This window comes from Panulirus ornatus, chromosome 57, assembly GCF_036320965.1.
Source record: "Panulirus ornatus isolate Po-2019 chromosome 57, ASM3632096v1, whole genome shotgun sequence".
Classification (NCBI taxonomy): domain Eukaryota; kingdom Metazoa; phylum Arthropoda; class Malacostraca; order Decapoda; family Palinuridae; genus Panulirus; species Panulirus ornatus.
In genome coordinates, this window is record NC_092280.1 from 11,442,978 (window position 1) to 11,461,064 (window position 18,087).

Consider the following 18,087-nt stretch of genomic DNA (forward strand, 5'->3'; position numbering starts at 1 on the left):
TTGTCCTCAAACATCTCATTTCCAGCACATCCATCCTCCTGCGCACATCTCTATCCATAGCCCACGCCTCGCAACCATACAACATTGTTGGAACCACTATTCCCTCAAACATACCCATTTTTGCTTTCCGAGATAGTGTTCTCGACTTCCACACATTTTTCAAGGCTCCCAAAATTTTCGCCCCCTCCCCCACCCTATGATCCACTTCCGCTTCCATGGTTCCATCCGCTGACAGATCCACTCCCAGATATCTAAAACACTTCACTTCCTCCAGTTTTTCTCCATTCAAACTCACCTCCCAATTGACTTGACCCTCACCCCTACTGTACCTAATAACCTTGCTCTTATTCACATTTACTCTCAACTTTCTTCTTCCACACACTTTACCAAACTCAGTCACCAGCTTCTGCAGTTTCTCACATGAATCAGCCACCAGCGCTGTATCATCAGCGAACAACAACTGACTCACTTCCCAAGCTCTCTCATCCCCAACAGACTTCATACTTGCCCCTCTTTCCAGGACTCTTGCATTTACCTCCCTTACAACCCCATCCATAAACAAATTAAACAACCATGGAGACATCACACACCCCTGCCGCAAACCTACATTCACTGAGAACCAATCACTTTCCTCTCTTCCTACACGTACACATGCCTTACATCCTCGATAAAAACTTTTCACTGCTTCTAACAACTTGCCTCCCACACCATATATTCTTAATACCTTCCATAGAGCATCTCTATCAACTCTATCATATGCCTTCTCCAGATCCATAAATGCTACATACAAATCCATTTGCTTTTCTAAGTATTTCTCACATACATTCTTCAAAGCAAACACCTGATCCACACATCCTCTACCACTTCTGAAACCGCACTGCTCTTCCCCAATCTGATGCTCTGTACATGCCTTCACCCTCTCAATCAATACCCTCCCATATAATTTACCAGGAATACTCAACAAACTTATACCTCTGTAATTTGAGCACTCACTCTTATCCCCTTTGCCTTTGTACAATGGCACTATGCACGCATTCCGCCAATCCTCAGGCACCTCACCATGAGTCATACATACACTAAATAACCTTACCAACCAGTCAACAATACAGTCACCCCCTTTCTTAATAAATTCCACTGCAATACCATCCAAACCTGCTGCCTTGCCGGCTTTCATCTTCCGCAAAGCTTTTACTACCTCTTCTCTGTTTACCAAATCATTTTCCCTAACCCTCTCACTTTGCACACCACCTCGACCAAAACACCCTATATCTGCCACTCTGTCATCAGACACATTCAACAAACCTTCAAAATACTCATTCCATCTCCTTCTCACATCACCGCTACTTGTTATCACCTCCCCATTTACGCCCTTCACTGAAGTTCCCATTTGCTCCCTTGTCTTACGCACCCTATTTACCTCCTTCCAGAACATCTTTTTATTTTCCCTAAAATTTACTGATAGTCTCTCACCCCAACTCTCATTTGCCCTTTTTTTCACCTCTTGCACCTTTCTCTTGACCTCCTGTCTCTTTCTTTTATACTTCTCCCACTCAATTGCATTTTTTCCCTGCAAAAATCGTCCAAATGCCTCTCTCTTCTCTTTCACTAATACTCTTACTTCTTCATCCCACCACTCACTACCCTTTCTAAACAGCCCACCTCCCACTCTTCTCATGCCACAAGCATCTTTTGCGCAATCCATCACTGATTCCCTAAATACATCCCATTCCTCCCCCACTCCCCTTACTTCCATTGTTCTCACCTTTTTCCATTCTGTACACAGTCTCTCCTGGTACTTCCCCACACAGGTCTCCTTCCCAAGCTCACTTACTCTCACCACCTTCTTCACCCCAACATTCACTCCTCTTTTCTGAAAACCCATACTAATCTTCACCTTAGCCTCCACAAGATAATGATCCGACATCCCTCCAGTTGCACCTCTCAGCACATTAACATCCAAAAGTCTCTCTTTCGCACGCCTGTCAATTAACACGTAATCCAATAACGCTCTCTGGCCATCTCTCCTACTTACATAAGTATACTTATGTATATCTCGCTTTTTAAACCAGGTATTCCCAATCATCAGTCCTTTTTCAGCACATAAATCTACAAGCTCTTCACCATTTCCATTTACAACACTGAACACCCCGTCATATATATATATATATATATATATATATATATATATATATATATGACGATAAAAGCGCACTTCGGTAGTTCATAGAATTTCATTTAACATGTAATTTCTCTATACTTGTGACATGACATGTTTCGTGGAGACAGTCCACTTAATCAGAAGCCAGTACTTACCAAAGCTACGTCGTGTAGAAAAAGTATATTCTAAATAGAATTATATGAACTCCTGCTGAAGTGAGTGTGTGTGTGTGTGTGTGTGTGTGTGTTTGAGAGAGAGAGAGAGAGAGAGAGAGAGAGAGAGAGAGAGAGAGAGAGAGAGAGAGAGAGAGAGAGAGAGAGAGAGAGAGAGAGAGAGAGAGAGAGTATAAACCAAAACGTACAATTCTACCAGATTTCCACTGATAAAATTACATAATTTATATAAACCAGAATTTTGCATTTCATTAACATCTGTATCATATATATGATAGAGGACGATTCAACAGTATTTTCATCAGTCATTGGGATCCTTATGTGGCAACCTTAGCTTTTGCTAGTCAATTTGACTATCAAAATGTCTGAAGCGAACAATCTTTATATTAATTTTTTTATACCTAATACTGTCTTTATATTATTGAATCCTGAAACTAAGAATCTACCATTTTGAACGATATAGAACTGATCGCACTCGTTACACGCAATCTTTTTCAGTAAATAGTTAATGTCTAATATGACTTTCTGTTTCTATTTTGGGAGCAGTAAATTGTGATGGTAGTAGTGTATTGTAAACTTGTGATGAAAATCTGGCATGCTAAACTTTTAATGGGAAAAGTATAGGCTCAACTTGTGATGAAGCATTGTAATGCAGAACTTGTGATAGGAGCATTGTATGCTAAATTGTGATGGAAGAATTATATGCTAAACTTGTGATAAGAGCACTGTTTACTTGAATTGTGATGGAGGTAGTTTATACTAAACTCGTAATGGGAGCAGTTTATATAACACATTTGACAGGAACAGTGTGTGCTAAAACTGTGATAGAATCAGTGTATGTTAAAATTGTCTTTAGGGTAGTGATGGAAATAGAATATGTTAACCTGTGATTGGAGCAGTATATGGTAAATTTGTTATGGCAACATTGTAAGCTAAACTTTTGATGTTAGCAGTGTATGCTAAACCTTTGACTGGAGCAGTGATTGTTGCACTTGTGATGGGAACAGTGTATGCTTAACTTGCCATGGCAGTAGTGTATGCTAACTTTGTGATAGGAGCAGTGTATGCTAAACTTGTGACGGCAGTAGCAGTGTATGCTAAATTTGTGATAGGAGCAGTGTATACTAAACTTGTAATGGGAGTAATTTATGCTAAACTTGTGATGGGAAGAACAAATACCAAATTTTTTTATGGGAATAAGTGTATGCTGAACTTTTGATGAAAGTAATATATGTCAAACTTCTGATGTGAGCGGTGTATACTAAATATTTGATGGGAGTAGTTTATACTAAACTTGTCATAGGAGCAGTGTTTACAAAATTTTTGATAACAGCTGTGCATTTTAAACTAGTGACAAGAGTATTGTATGCTAAACTTGTGATGGTAGCAGTGTATGCTAAACGTGTGAGGGGACTAGAGTATGTTAATCTTGTGATGGGAGCATAGTATGCTAAATATTTGATGGGAACAGTGTATCTTACACTTGTGATGGGGGTAATGCAGGCTAAACATCTGGTGGGAACAGTGTATGATAAACTTGTGATGGGAGCGGTGTATGCTAAACTTGTAATGGGAGAAGAGTATGCTAGTAAGAATGAATGTTAAACTTATAATATCCTTAACTTTTGATTGGGACACTGTGATGGGAGTAGTGCATCCTATACCTGTAATGGGAGCTGTGTATGCTAACATTGTAATGGGTTAAGTTTTTTTTTCAATTAGAATTATATGACTTTTTCTTACAGTATTATGCGATCAGTGAAGGTTACACTTATGATGGGAGCAATATATGCCAAACTTGTAATAGGAGCAGTGTATGCTAAACTTGTGATAGGAGCAGCGTATGCTAAACTGGTAATGGAAGCAGTGTGTGCTAAACTTATGATGGAAGCAGTGAATGCTGAATTTGTAATGGGAGACAGTGTATGTTAAACTTGTGAGGAGAGTAGTGTATATACAACTTGTGATATGAGCAGCGTATACTATATATATATATGATAGGAGTAGTGTGTGCTAAACTTGTAATGAGAGCAATGTTAGCTAAATTTTCGATGGGAGTAGAATATGAGAAAGTTGAGATGGGAGCAGTATTTGCTAAGTTTTGATAGGAGCAGTGTAGGCTAAACTTGTGGTGGGAGCAGAATTTTCTAAACCTTTGACGGGAGCAGTGTTAGCTGAACTTTTAGTGGGAACAGTGTACGCTGGACTTGTTACAGGAGCAGTGTATGCTAAGTTGGTGATAGGAACAGAGTTTTCTAAAATGGCGATGGAAGCAGAGTTTTCTAAACTGTGATGGGACAGTGTGAGCTAAACTTTTAGTGGCAGCAGTATGTGCTAGACTTGTTATAGGAGCAGTGCATACTAAACCTGTGATGGTAGCAATGAAAGCTAAGACTGTAATGGGAACAGTTTATGATGTACTTGTGAGAGGAGCAGTGTAAGCTAAACATGTAATGGGAGCAGTGTATGCTAAACTTGTGATGGGAGCAGTGTATTCTAAACCTGTGATGGAACAGAGTATGCTAAAGATGTTGTGTAAGAGTATATGCTAAACTTGTGATGGGAGCGGTGTATGCTAAACTATGCATGTTGTTTCTTTCGGTAACCAGTAATTTGAAGGTGTGACAGCGTCGCCTGTTAAGATATCAGGTGTGGGATCTGTGACAGCGTACGAAGTCTAAGGAAGTCATGAATAATGGTTTTAACTGTACATCCTATGGTCAAGGCAGATCTGCAGTTATATGATTCTCATAAAAGTGATATAATGATATAGAACTTTAAACAAAAAAGAAAAATGATTTCCGCCACAGTAAAAAGTCAGACCAAATCTTCATTTTTACAGGATCATAGTTGAACATTCTTTTTTTTCTTGACAATACTATAACGTTTCGTTTTAGTCTCATTGATCAGTACATGACTGTTGTCTTTAGCAGACCTCTGCGGACGGCAACGTCACCATCAGCACTCAGGCGTTTATACCACAGCCACAGGACAACGGCTCCTTCCTTCGCTGCGTGGCAGAGACCCAGGCAATTTCCGCATTCATGGAGGACATCTGGGATCTCAAAGTATACTGTAAGTAGCCATACTGCTGATATTAGCCTTGTTTTCTAGACTGTATATTGCATTAAGCTTTCAAAAAGTTAGAGAGAAATATGACACTGCACGGAGCCCGTGATCCCACCGCTGTCACGCAATATGACACTGCGCTGAGCGCATGATCCCACCGCTGTCACGCAATATGACACTGAGCCACGGAATATGACACTGAGCTGAGTGCATGATCCTACTATTGTCACGAAATATGACACTGAGCTGAGCGCATGATCCCAACGCTGTCACGCAATATGACACTGAGCCACGGAATATGACACTGAGCTGAGTGCATGATCCTACTATTGTCACGAAATATGACACTGAGTTGAGCGGATGATCCCACCGCTGCTTCGAAGATCCAGTGAGGCGTGTGCATGCATTATGCTTACCAGCAATGCTGCACTGATATCAGCTACAAATTAAGAAGCAACTGTACCAATGTAGGGTAGTGTAGGAGTAGTATTAAAACCATTCCTGCCATAGCTTATTGATTCCTCAGAAAAGCGCAGATAGACGACGAATTATATCCGACTTTTTCATTCTTTCTTCATCTTAACAATTAAGATGTTTTTCCTCATTATCAACAGTTGTCTCTTCTTCTTACAAAGATATTAAAGACAGTTTTTTTCAGAATTTGAAAATCATTTCTGAATCCTTGCTTTTGAAATGAACAATATTATTGACAGATGTTAATGAATTGACGACATTATTAGTTACTGTCTGAACTCTGCTTGTTGTACCAGTGGCACAGTTATTTCTCATAGTGATGATAAGTTTTCATCGCTCAAGAGAGTGTCTGCGATTTTAGCAATGGAGCTAAGAACAAAGCCCTGCCGTGTACCTTTGTTTCCAGGAACGACAAAAGACTCATTCTCATGCTTTAAATGACGCCGAGGACAGTGTACACGAGGCGGCTCTATAATCCGAGGTTAGATGGAAGAGTTCTGTCCCAGGTACCCTTTATACCGTAAACGTTTCTCTTTTTTTCTTTCTTTCCAAGTGCCAGGTTACATGATGTTACCGACGTTTTAGAGGTCTGTTGAGGCGCTAACGAAAATGCACATGTTGTTTTGCACGCAGGCAGTAATGACGTAAGGACAGAAGAGATCTGAAGAGCTGCTGAAGGAATATCGCCAGATTATTCGACATGTTCGAGATATAACTGTAAACATTGTGATTTCAAGAGTGTTACCAAAGATCGGCACCAGAGACGCCTCCTTCAGCAATGTGTTCAGTCTCTACAAGAGATTGGTGATTTTTTGTTTCCAGGAGTAACATGAATTCATAAATTTTTGACAGCATTTTGTTTTATGTGTTCTGATACAAGAGGTGTCATGAAAAAGCTCCAAGGCTTAGTTTTGTTTGAGCGAACAGTGTACATACATCTTTATAAGCAGTCCCACTCAAAGAATTATGCTTTCGATTATATGCAAGTGTCTCAACTCCCAATGTGTACTGTCACTTTTGGAAGCAACACTGGAAATTTCAACTGTGAATTGATCGAGTTCCGTCTTTGTATGATTATGAATGGTTTCATTTTGATTTTTGGGAGCAGAAAAATAAAATCATACTGGTCGAGATCAGGTGAATAAGGAGGCTGTGATAACAGGAATTTTTCTTCCTTTAACCAAAAATTCTTGAATAGAGACAGTGGTGTGTGAAGGCACTCTGCAATGACGCAGAAACTATCGACCATTTTCAAGCAGCTGGTGGCGGTATCTCTTTACTCTATTATTTAACTGAACTAGAACCTCTTCATGAAAGCTCTTTTTTATTGTCCAACGTTTACATAGCGCAATGCACTACCTCCGTAGCACCACATGCGTGAAGTGGGAGCTGCGCATTTTGGCGGGCTGTCAAGTGAAAAAACAGGAAAATAGACGCAGCCCGAGTGGAGCAAACCCCTTCCCCTCAGTAAGTACTTTTCGAAGCAAGTCGCAATCACATATGAAAATATTTCATATTAATGCTCGAAGTATACGTAAAAAAAAATTTCGAGTTACAGACAGCTATCCTGGAGGGAAACAATGATGTAATTGGCATTTCTGAGACTTGGTTAGTTAGTAAAAATTACAGATTTCCTTGTCGCATACGCAATTATAGGGTGAGCTCTACTTAGCAGTTATAGGGGAGGTAAAGTCAGTGGCGGTGTGTTGCTTTTTGTTAAAGCTCAGGTTAGCCCTGTGATGAGACATGTATCTGCTAATAATACTGACGTCATTTTTTTTGTAGAAATTAAGAAAATAACAGCAGAACTAGCGTATAACCCCTCTTTTATGAAAAGTAAGCAAATATTTATAATGAATACAATACGACCATAGTGGGAGATTTTATCATACTAGTATTTAACTAGGTAATCCCTTTCGAGCAACTCCAAGCGCGGACTCTATCTAGATTTGCTGTATACTGCCTTGTCTCAATTAGATGAGATATTTACTCGAGAAGAGAATATATAAGATACAATCCTAGCTACAAACTTGCATCTTGTTAATCATGCTGAAGTTAGAGAAAATTTTGATACAAGTGATCATACACAAATTACTGTTTACGTAACTTTCAACACTGCACGTCACGCAAATTAGCATGAATGTCGCGAAAAAAATCAAATTTAGATTTGCAAATTTTAATGATCCTTGCATTGTCCTTGCAAGGTAAATCTGTGACGATATTGTCGGTGAAAATGTTATGGACGTGGCTTGGAAAAGATTCAGTAAGAGTTTCATAACAATAGAAGGAACATGTATGCCATTGCACAGTAGACAGTCTTTGTCCAAAACGAAACCAAAGGCTAAACGATGAAATAAAGGAATTTCTGATGTTAAAGAAAGTAGAAGATAAGAAACTCAGAGTCTAATAACAAAGATGATGAATTCAACACCATAAAACTTTGTAAATAAACAGACTTATCTGTCAGAGCAAATCTCAGAATGAAGCGTATACTACTTGAAATAGTAATCCCCCAATACCGAACCACCTCAACAAAAACGGCATTCACTTCTGTGCAACAGAACTAGAAAGCTCTTTATCAAAATACTTGACAGTTTACCACCAGCCTCCAAGTAGAGATAAAAGCTTAACGATGCCTCTCACCTCAGTAACTATCCTCACAGATCCCTCACCTTCAATAAGAATAAGTCTCGAACCAACCATTACAAACCAATCAGTGTGCACTTTGTCAGGCGGTAACCGTTGAGAGGAAGAGTGATGAAGGGGGTCGCGTGGCGGGGTTGATCTAAATGGTTGGGTTTGTCTAGAAGAACTTATATTGTTTTCGTGTTTTGTCAATTCTCTCACAACTATTTGGTTAATATTAAGATGGGATCTAAAGTTGCCTGGGACAAATTAAAGTTTTCAGTATTAACAGTTAAGAAAGATTCATTGACGTTGCATGCGGCATAATCTGTAGAGGGATATAGAATAACGCGATTTTCAAGATCTATGGCGTGATCATTTTCATGACAGTGTTAAACAATCGCATATTTGTGGTCATCCCTGCATACTTCATGACGGTGCAAATAAGACCTCTCCGTTACATTTTTCTCTGCCTGGCATATATATATATATATATATATATATATATATATATATATATATATATATATATATATTCATTTATCTATCATACTTTGTCGCTGTCTCCCTCGTTAGCGAGATAGCGCAAGGGAACAGACGAACGGATGGCCCAACCCACCCACATACATATATATATTCATACACGCCCACACACGCACATATACATACCTATACATCTCAACGTATACATATATATATATACACACAGACATATACATATATACACATGTACATAATTCATACTGTCTGCCCTTATTCATTCCCGTCGCCAACCCTCCACACATGAGATGACAACCCCCTCCCCCCGCATGTGCGCGAGTTAGCACTAGGAACAGACAACAAAGGCCACATTCGTTCACACTTAGTCTCTAGTTGCCATGTATAATGCGCCGAAACCACAGCTCCCCTTCCACATCCAGGCCCCACAAAACTTTCCATGGTTTACCCCAGACACTTCATATGCCCTGGTTCAAATTGACAGCACTTCGACCCCGGTATAACACATCGATCTAATTCAATATATTCCTTGCACGCCTTTCACCCTCCTGCATGTTCAGGCCCCGATTACTCAAAATATTTTTCACTCCATCTTTCCACCTCCAATTTGGTCTCCCACTTCTCGTTCCCTCCACCTCTGACACATATATCCTCTTTGTCAATCTTTCCTCACTCATTTTCTCCATGTGACCAAACCATTTCAAAACACCCTCTTCTGCTCTCTCAACCACACTCTTTTTATTACCACACATCTCTCTTACCCTTTCATTACTTACTCGGTCAAACTACCTCACACCACATGTTGTCCTCAAACATCTCATTTCCAGCACATCCACGCCTCGCAACCATATAACATTGTCGGAACCACTATTCCTTCAAACATACCCATTTTTGCCTTCCAAGAGAATGTTCTCGACTTCCACACATTTTTCAACGTTCCCAGAACTTTCGTCCCATCCACCATCCTATGACTCACTTCAGCTTCCATTGTTCCATCTACTGCCAAAGCCACTCCCAGATATCTAAAACACTTCACTTCCTCCAGTTTTTTTCCATTCAAAGTTACCTACCAATTGACTTGACCCTCAACCATACTGTACCTAATAACCTTTCTCATCTTCACATTTACTCTCAGCTTTCTTCTTTCGCACACTTTACCAAACTCAGTCACCAGCTTCTGCAGTTTCTCACCCGAATCAGCCACCAGCGCTGTGTCATCAGCGTACAACAGCTGACCCAATTCCTAAACTCTCTCATCCACAACAGACTGCATACTTACCCATCTCTCCAAAACTCTTGCATCTACCTCCCTAACCACCCCATCCATAAAGAAATTAAACTGGAGACATCAATCACCCCTGCTGCAAAGCGACATTCACTGAGAACCAATCACTTTCCTCTCTTCCTACTCGTACACATGCATTACATCCTCGATAAAAACTTTTCACGGCTTCTAACAACTTGCCTCCAACACCATATTCACTGCTTCTATCAACTTGCCTCCCACACCCCATACTCTTAATACCTTCCACAGAGCATCTCTATCAACTGTATCATATGCCTTCTCCAGATCCATAAATACTACAAACAATCCATTTGCTTTTCTAAGTATTTTTCACATACATTCTTCAAAGTAAACACCTGATCCACTCATCCTCTACCACTTCTGAAGCCACACTGCTCTTCCGCAATCTGATGCCCTGTACATGCCTTCACCCTCTTAATGAATACCCTCCCATATAATTTCCCAGGAATACTCAACAAACTAATACCTCTGTAATTTGAGCACTCACCTTCATCCCCTTTGCCTTTGTACAATGGCACTATGCAAGCATTCCGCCAATCCTCAGGCACCTCACCATGAGTCATACGTACATTAGATAACTTTACCAACCAGTCAACAAGACAGTCACCCCCTTTTTAATAAATTCCACTGCAATACCATCCAAACCCGCTGCCTTGCCTCTCTGTTTACCAAATCATTTTCCCTAACCCTCTCACTTTGCACACCACCTCGACCAAAACACCCTATATCTGCCACTCTGTCACCAAACACATTCAACAAACCTTTAAAATACTCACTCCATCTCCTTCTCACATCACCACTACTTGTTATCATCTCATCATTAGCCCCTTCACTGATGTTCCCATTTGTTCCCTTGTCTTACGCACTTTATTTACCTCTTTCCAAGCCATCTTTTTATTTTCCCTGAAATTTAATGATACTCTCTCACCCAATGCTCATTTGCCCCCCTTTTCACCTCTTGCACCTTTTTCTTGACCTCCTGCCTCTTTCTTTTATACATCTTCCAGTCATTTTCATCATTTCCCTGCAAAAATTTTCCAAATGCCTCTCTCTTCTCTTTCACTAATAAACAGAGGATAGGTAGTAAAAGTTTTGCGGAAGATGGAAGCCGGCAAGGCAGTGGGTTTGGATGTTATTGCAGCGGAATTTATTGAAAAAGAGGGTGACTGTGTTGTTGACTGTTTGGTAAGGATATTCAATGTATATATGACGCACGATGAAGTGCCTGAGGATTGGTGGAATGCATGCATAGTGCCATTGTACGAAGGCAAAGGGGAAAAAGGTGAGCGCTCAAATTACAGAGGTATAAGTTTTTTGAGTATTTTTGTGAAATTATGTGGGAGGGTATTGATTGAGAAGTTGGAGGCATCTGCAGAGCATCAGATTGGGGAAGAGCAGTGTGGTTTTAGAAGTGGTAGAGGATGTGTGGATTAGGTGTTTTCTTTGAAGAATGTATGTGAGCAATACTTAGAATAACAAATTCATTTGTATTTACCATTTATGGCCCTGGAGTAGAGATATGATAGAGTTGATAGAGGTGCTCTGTGAAAGATATAAAGAGTATATGGTGTGGGAGGCAAGTTGATAAAAGCAGTGAATGTCGGTTTGCGGCAGGGGTGCGTGATATCTCTATGTTTGTTTAATTTGTTTATGGATGTGGTTGTTAGGGAGGTAAATGCAAGAGTTTTGGGGAGAGGGGCAAGCATGCAGTCTGTTGTGGATGAGAGGGCTTGGGAAGCAAGTCAGTTGTTGTTCGCTGATGATACAGCGATGGTGGCTGATTCGTGTGAGAAATTGCAGAAGCTGGTGACTGAGTTTGGTAAAGTACGTGAGAGAAGAAAGCTGAGAATAAATGTGAATAAGAGCAAGGTTATCAGCTACAATAAGGTTGATGGACAAGTCAAATGGGAGATAAGTTTGAATGGATAAAAACTGGAGGAAGTGAAGTGTTTTAGATATCTGGGAGTGGATTTGGCAGCGGATGGAACCATGGAAGCGGAAGTGAGTCACAGGGTGTTGGATGGGGCGAAAGTTCTGGGAGCGTTGAAAAATGTTTGGAAGTCGAGAACATTATCTCGAAAAGCAACAATAGGTATGTTTGAAGGAATAGTGGTTCAAACAACGCTATACGGTTGCGAGGCGTGGGCTATAGATAAAGTTGTGCAGAGGAGGGTGGATGTGTTGGAAATGAGATGTTTAAGGACAAAATGTAGTGTGAGGTGGTTTGATCGAGTAAGTGATGAAAGGGTAAGAAAGATGTGTGGTGATAAAAAGAGTGTGGTTGAGAGAGCAGAATAGGGTGTTTTGAAATTGTTTGGTCACATAAAGAGAATGAGTGAGGAAAGATTGACAAAGAGGATATATGTGTCAGAGGTGGAGGGAACGAGAAATGGGAGACCAAATTGGAGGTGGAAGGATAGAGTGAAAAAAATTTTGAGCAATCGGGGCCCGAACATGCAGAAGGCTGGAAGGCGTGCAAGGAATAGAGTGAATTGGAACGATGTCAACCTGCTGTCAATGGATTGAATCAGGGCATATGAAGTGTCTGGGCTAAACCATGGAAAGTTTTGTGGGGCCTGGATGTGGAAATGGGGCTGTGGTTTCGGTGCATTATACATTACAGCTAGAGACTGAGTGTGAACGAATGTGGCCTTTGTTGTCTTTTCCTAGCGCTACCTTGCGTGTTTGCGGAGGGAGGGTGTTGTCATGTGTAGCGGGATGGCGACGGGAATGAATAAATGTTGCACGTATGAATCATGTATATGCGTATATATGTATGTATATGTATACGTTGAGATCTATAAGTATGTATATGTGCGTGTGTGGACGTGTGTGTATATACATGTTTATATGGGTGAGTTGGGCCATTCTTTCGTCTGTTTCCTTGCGCTATCTCGCTAACGCGGGAGACAGCGACAAAGCATATGAATACGAATAAAGTGCATATGAACTCGCATCTCCATAGAACATACAAACCTTATATACCACCGCGTTGTACGGTTAGGTTTCACACACTTTATGAAACTCAGGCACCAACTTCTGCAGTTTCTCACATGAATCAGCCACCAGCGCTGTATCATCAGCGAACAACAACTGACTCAATTCCCAAGTTCTCACATCCACAACAGGCTGCATTCTTGCCCCTCTTTCCAAAACTCTTGGATTCACCTCCCTAACAATCCAATCCATAAACAAATTAAACAACCATGGAGACATCACACACCCCTGCAGCAAACCTACATTCACTGAGAACCAATCACTTTCCTCTCTTCCTACACGTACACATGCCTTACATCCTCGATAAAAACTTTTCACTGATTCTAACAACTTGCCTCCCACACCATATATTCTTAATACCTTCCACAGAGCATCTCTATCAACTCTAACATATGCCTTCTCCAGATCCATAACTGGTACATACAAATCCATTTGCTTTTCTAAGTATTTCTCGCATACATTCTTCAAAGCAAACACCTGATCCAAACATCCTCTACCACTTCTGAAACCACACTGCTCTTCCCCAATTTGATGCTCTATACATGCCTTCACCCTCTCAATCAATACCCTCCCATATAATTTGCCAGGAATACTCAACAAACTTATACCTCTGTAATTTGAGCACTCATTCTAATCCCCTTTGCTTTTGTACAATGACACTATGCACGCATTCCGCCAATCCTCAGGCACTTCACCATGAATCAAACATACATTAGATAACCTTACCAACCAGTCAACAAGACAGTCACCCCCTTTTTCAATAAATTCCACTGCAATACCATACAAACCTGCTGCCTTGCCGGCTTTCATCTTCCGGAAAGCTTTTACTACCTCTTCTCTGTTTACCAAATCATTTTCCCTAACCCTCTCACTTTGCACACCACCTCGACCAAACCACCCTATATCTGCCACTGTATCATCAAACACATTCAACAAACGTTCAAAATACTCACTCCATTTCCTTCTCACATCACCACTACTTGTTATCACCAACCCATTTGCCCCCTTCACTGAAGTTCCCATTTGCTCCCTTGTCTTACGAACTTTATTTACCTCCTTCCAGAACATCTTTTTATTCTCCCTAAAATTTAATGATACTCTCTCACCCCAACTCTCATTTGCCCTCTTTTTGACCTCTTGCACCTTTCTCATGACCTCCTGCCTCTTTCTTTTATACATCTCCCACTCATTTGCATTTTTTCCCTGCAAAAATCGTCCAAATGCCTCTCTCTTCTCTTTCACTAATAATCTTACTTCTTCATCCCACCACTCACCACCCTTTCTAATCAACCCACCTCCCACGATTCTCATGCCACAAGCATCTTTTGCGCAAGCCATCACTGCTTCCCTAAATACATCCCATTCCTTCCCCACTCCCGTTACCTCCTTTCTTCTCACCTTTTTCCATTCTGTACTCAGTCTCTCCTGGTACTTCCTCACACAAGCCTCCTTCCGAAGCTCACTTACTCTCACTACTCTCTTCACCCCAACATTCTCTCTTCTTTTCTGAAAACCCATACAAATCTTCACCTTCGCCTCCAGAAGATAATGATCAGACATCCCTCCAGTTGCACCTCTCAGCACATTTACATCCACAAGTCTCTCTTTCGCGAGCGTATCAATTAACACGTAATCCAATAATGCTTTCTGGCCATCTCTCCTACTTACATACGTATACTCATGTATATCTCGCTTTTTAAACCAGGTATTCCCAATCACCAGTTCTTTATCAGCACATAAATCTACAAGCTCTTCACCATTTCCATTTGCAACACTGAACACCCCATGTATACCAATTATTCCCTCAACTGCCACCTTACTCACCTTTGCATTCAAATCACCCATCACTATAACCAGGTCTTGTGCATCAAAACATCTAACACACTCATTCAGCTGCTCCCAAAACACTTGTCTCTCATGATCTTTCTTCTCATGCCCAGGTGCATATGCACCAATAATCACCCGTCTCTCTCCATCAACTTTCAGTTTTACCCATATCAATCTAGAATATACTTTCTTACACTCTATCACATACTCTCACAACTCCTGTTTCAGGAGTGGTGCTACTCCTCTTGTCCTCTCACTAACCCCTGACTTTACTCCCAAAACATTTCCAAAGCACTCTTTCCCTTTACCCTTGAGCTTCGTTTCACTCAGAGCCAAAACATCCAGGTTCCTTTCCCCTAACATACTACCTATCTCTACTTTTTTCTCATCTTGGTTACATCCACACACATTCAGACACACCAATCTGAGCCTTCGAGGAGGGTGAGCATTCCCTGGGTGACTCCTTCTTCTGTTTCCCCTTTTAGAAAGTTAAAATACAAGGAGGGGAGGGTGTCTGGCCCCCGCTCCCGTCCCCTGTAGACGCCTTCTACGACAAGTGAGGAATGCGTGGGAAGTATTCTTTCTCCCCTATCACCAGGGATATATATATATATATATATATATAAATATATATATATATATATATATATATATATATATATATATATATATATATATATATATATATATATATATATATATATATATATATATATATATATATATATATATATATATATATATATATATATATATATATATATATATTCATTGGGGATAGGGGATTAAGAATACTTCCCACGTATTCCCTGCGTGTCGTAGAAGGCGACTAAAAGGGGAGGGAGCGGGGGGCTGGAAATCCTCCCCTCTCGTTTTTTTTTAATTTTCCAAAAGAAGGAACAGAGAATTGGGCCAGGTGAGGGTATTCCCTCAAAGGCCCAGTCCTCTGTTCTTAATGCTACCTCGCTAACGCGGGAAATGGCGAATAGTTTAAAAGAAAAAGAAAAATATATTCATTTATTTATTCTTCAGAGTCCACGAGAATGATGAAACACGATAAGTTCCCACGTGCACTTTCGCGTAATGATCACACCATCAGGGAAGACAAAAGAGAGAATTATAACAGTTAGCTGATATACCAGCATGCGAGTGTCCAAGGCAGACAACGAACGTATCATAAACTTGTTATTTTACAAATATATCAACAATAAAGCTATCCAATTTGTGTAAGTATCACTAATATCAACATTATAATTCTTTATATATCTAATTATTTAAGATTCGATGATATTTCTCGTTGTAATAGAGTTAGGGTGGATAATCACAATCGGTTGTTTCCCAAATGGCGTGCTAGCTACGTCTCTTCGGTGTATATCAACTGACTGTTATATTTCTCTCTTGTGTCTCTTCTGATGATGTGAATATCACATTAAAGTGCACTTGGGAACTTATCGTGTTTCATTTTTCCCGTGGACTCTTAAGAATATGCTTAATCACGCGCAAAATTGTACTCCTTTCAAATATATATGTAAATATATATATATATATATATATATATATATATATATATATATATATATATATATATATATACGCGGGGAGTCCTCATCCTCCTCGAAGGCTCAGATTGGGGTGTCTAAATGTGTGTGGATGTAACCAAGATGAGAAAAAAGGAGAGATAAGTAGTATGTTTGAGGAAAGGAACCTGGATGTTTTGTTTCTGAATCAAACGAAGCTCAAGGGTACAGGGGAAGAGTGGTTTGGGAATGTCTTGGGAGTGAAGTCAGGGGAGAATAAAAAGATGTTTTAGAAGGAGGTAAATAAAATGCGTAAGACAAGGGAACACATGGGAACTTCACTGAAGGAGGTTAATGGGGAGGTGATAACAAGAAGTGGTGATATGAGAGGGAGATGGAGTGAGTATTTTGAAGGTTTGTTGAAAGTGTTTGATGACAGAGTGGCAGATATATGGCGTTTTGGTCGAGGTGGTGTGCAAAGTGAGAGGGTTAGGGAGGATGATTTGGTAAACAGGGAAGAGGTAGTGAAAGCTTTGAGGAAGATGAAAGCCAGCAAGGCATCGAGTTTGGATGGCATTGCAGTGGAATTTATTAAGAAAGGGGTGACTGCACTGTTGACTGGTTGGTAAGGTTATCTAATGTATGTATGATTCATGGTGAGGTGTCTGAGGATTGGCGAAATGCTTGCATAGTGCCATTGTACAAATGCAAAGGGAACAAAGGTGAGTGCTCAAATTACAAAGGTGTAAGTTTGTTGAGTATTCCTGGTAGATCATATGGAAGGGTATTGAGTGAGAGGGTGAAGGCATGTACAGAGCATCAGATTGGGGAAGAGCAGTGTGGTTTCAGAAATGGTAGAAGATGTGTGGATCAGGTGATTGCTTTGAAAAATGTATTTGAGAAATACTTCGAAAAGCAAATGGATTTGTATGTAGCATTTATGGATCTGGAGAAGGCATATGATAGAGTTGATAGAGATGCTCTGTGGAAAGTATTAAGAATATATGGAGGCTGATTCATGTGAGAAATGGTGAAGAGTTTGTAGATTTTTGTGCTTAAAAAGGACTGGTGATTGGGAATACCTGTTTTAAAAAGATAGATATACATAAGTATACGTGTGTAAGTAGGTGAGATGGCCAGAGAGCGTTATTGGATTACGTGTTAATTGATAGGCGTGCGAAAGAGAGACTTTTGGATGTTAATGTGCTGAGAGGTGCAACTGGAGGGATGTCTGATCATTTTCTTGTGAAGGCAAAGGTGAAGATTTGTAGGGGTTGTCAGAAAAGAAGAGGAAAAATTAGGGTGAAGAGAGTGGTGAGAGTAAGTGATCTTGGGAAGGAAACTTGTGTGAGGAAGCACCAGGAGAGACTGAGTACAGAATGGAAAAAGGTGAGAACAAAGGAGGTAAGGGGATGGGGGGGGGGGTGGAATGCGATGTATTTG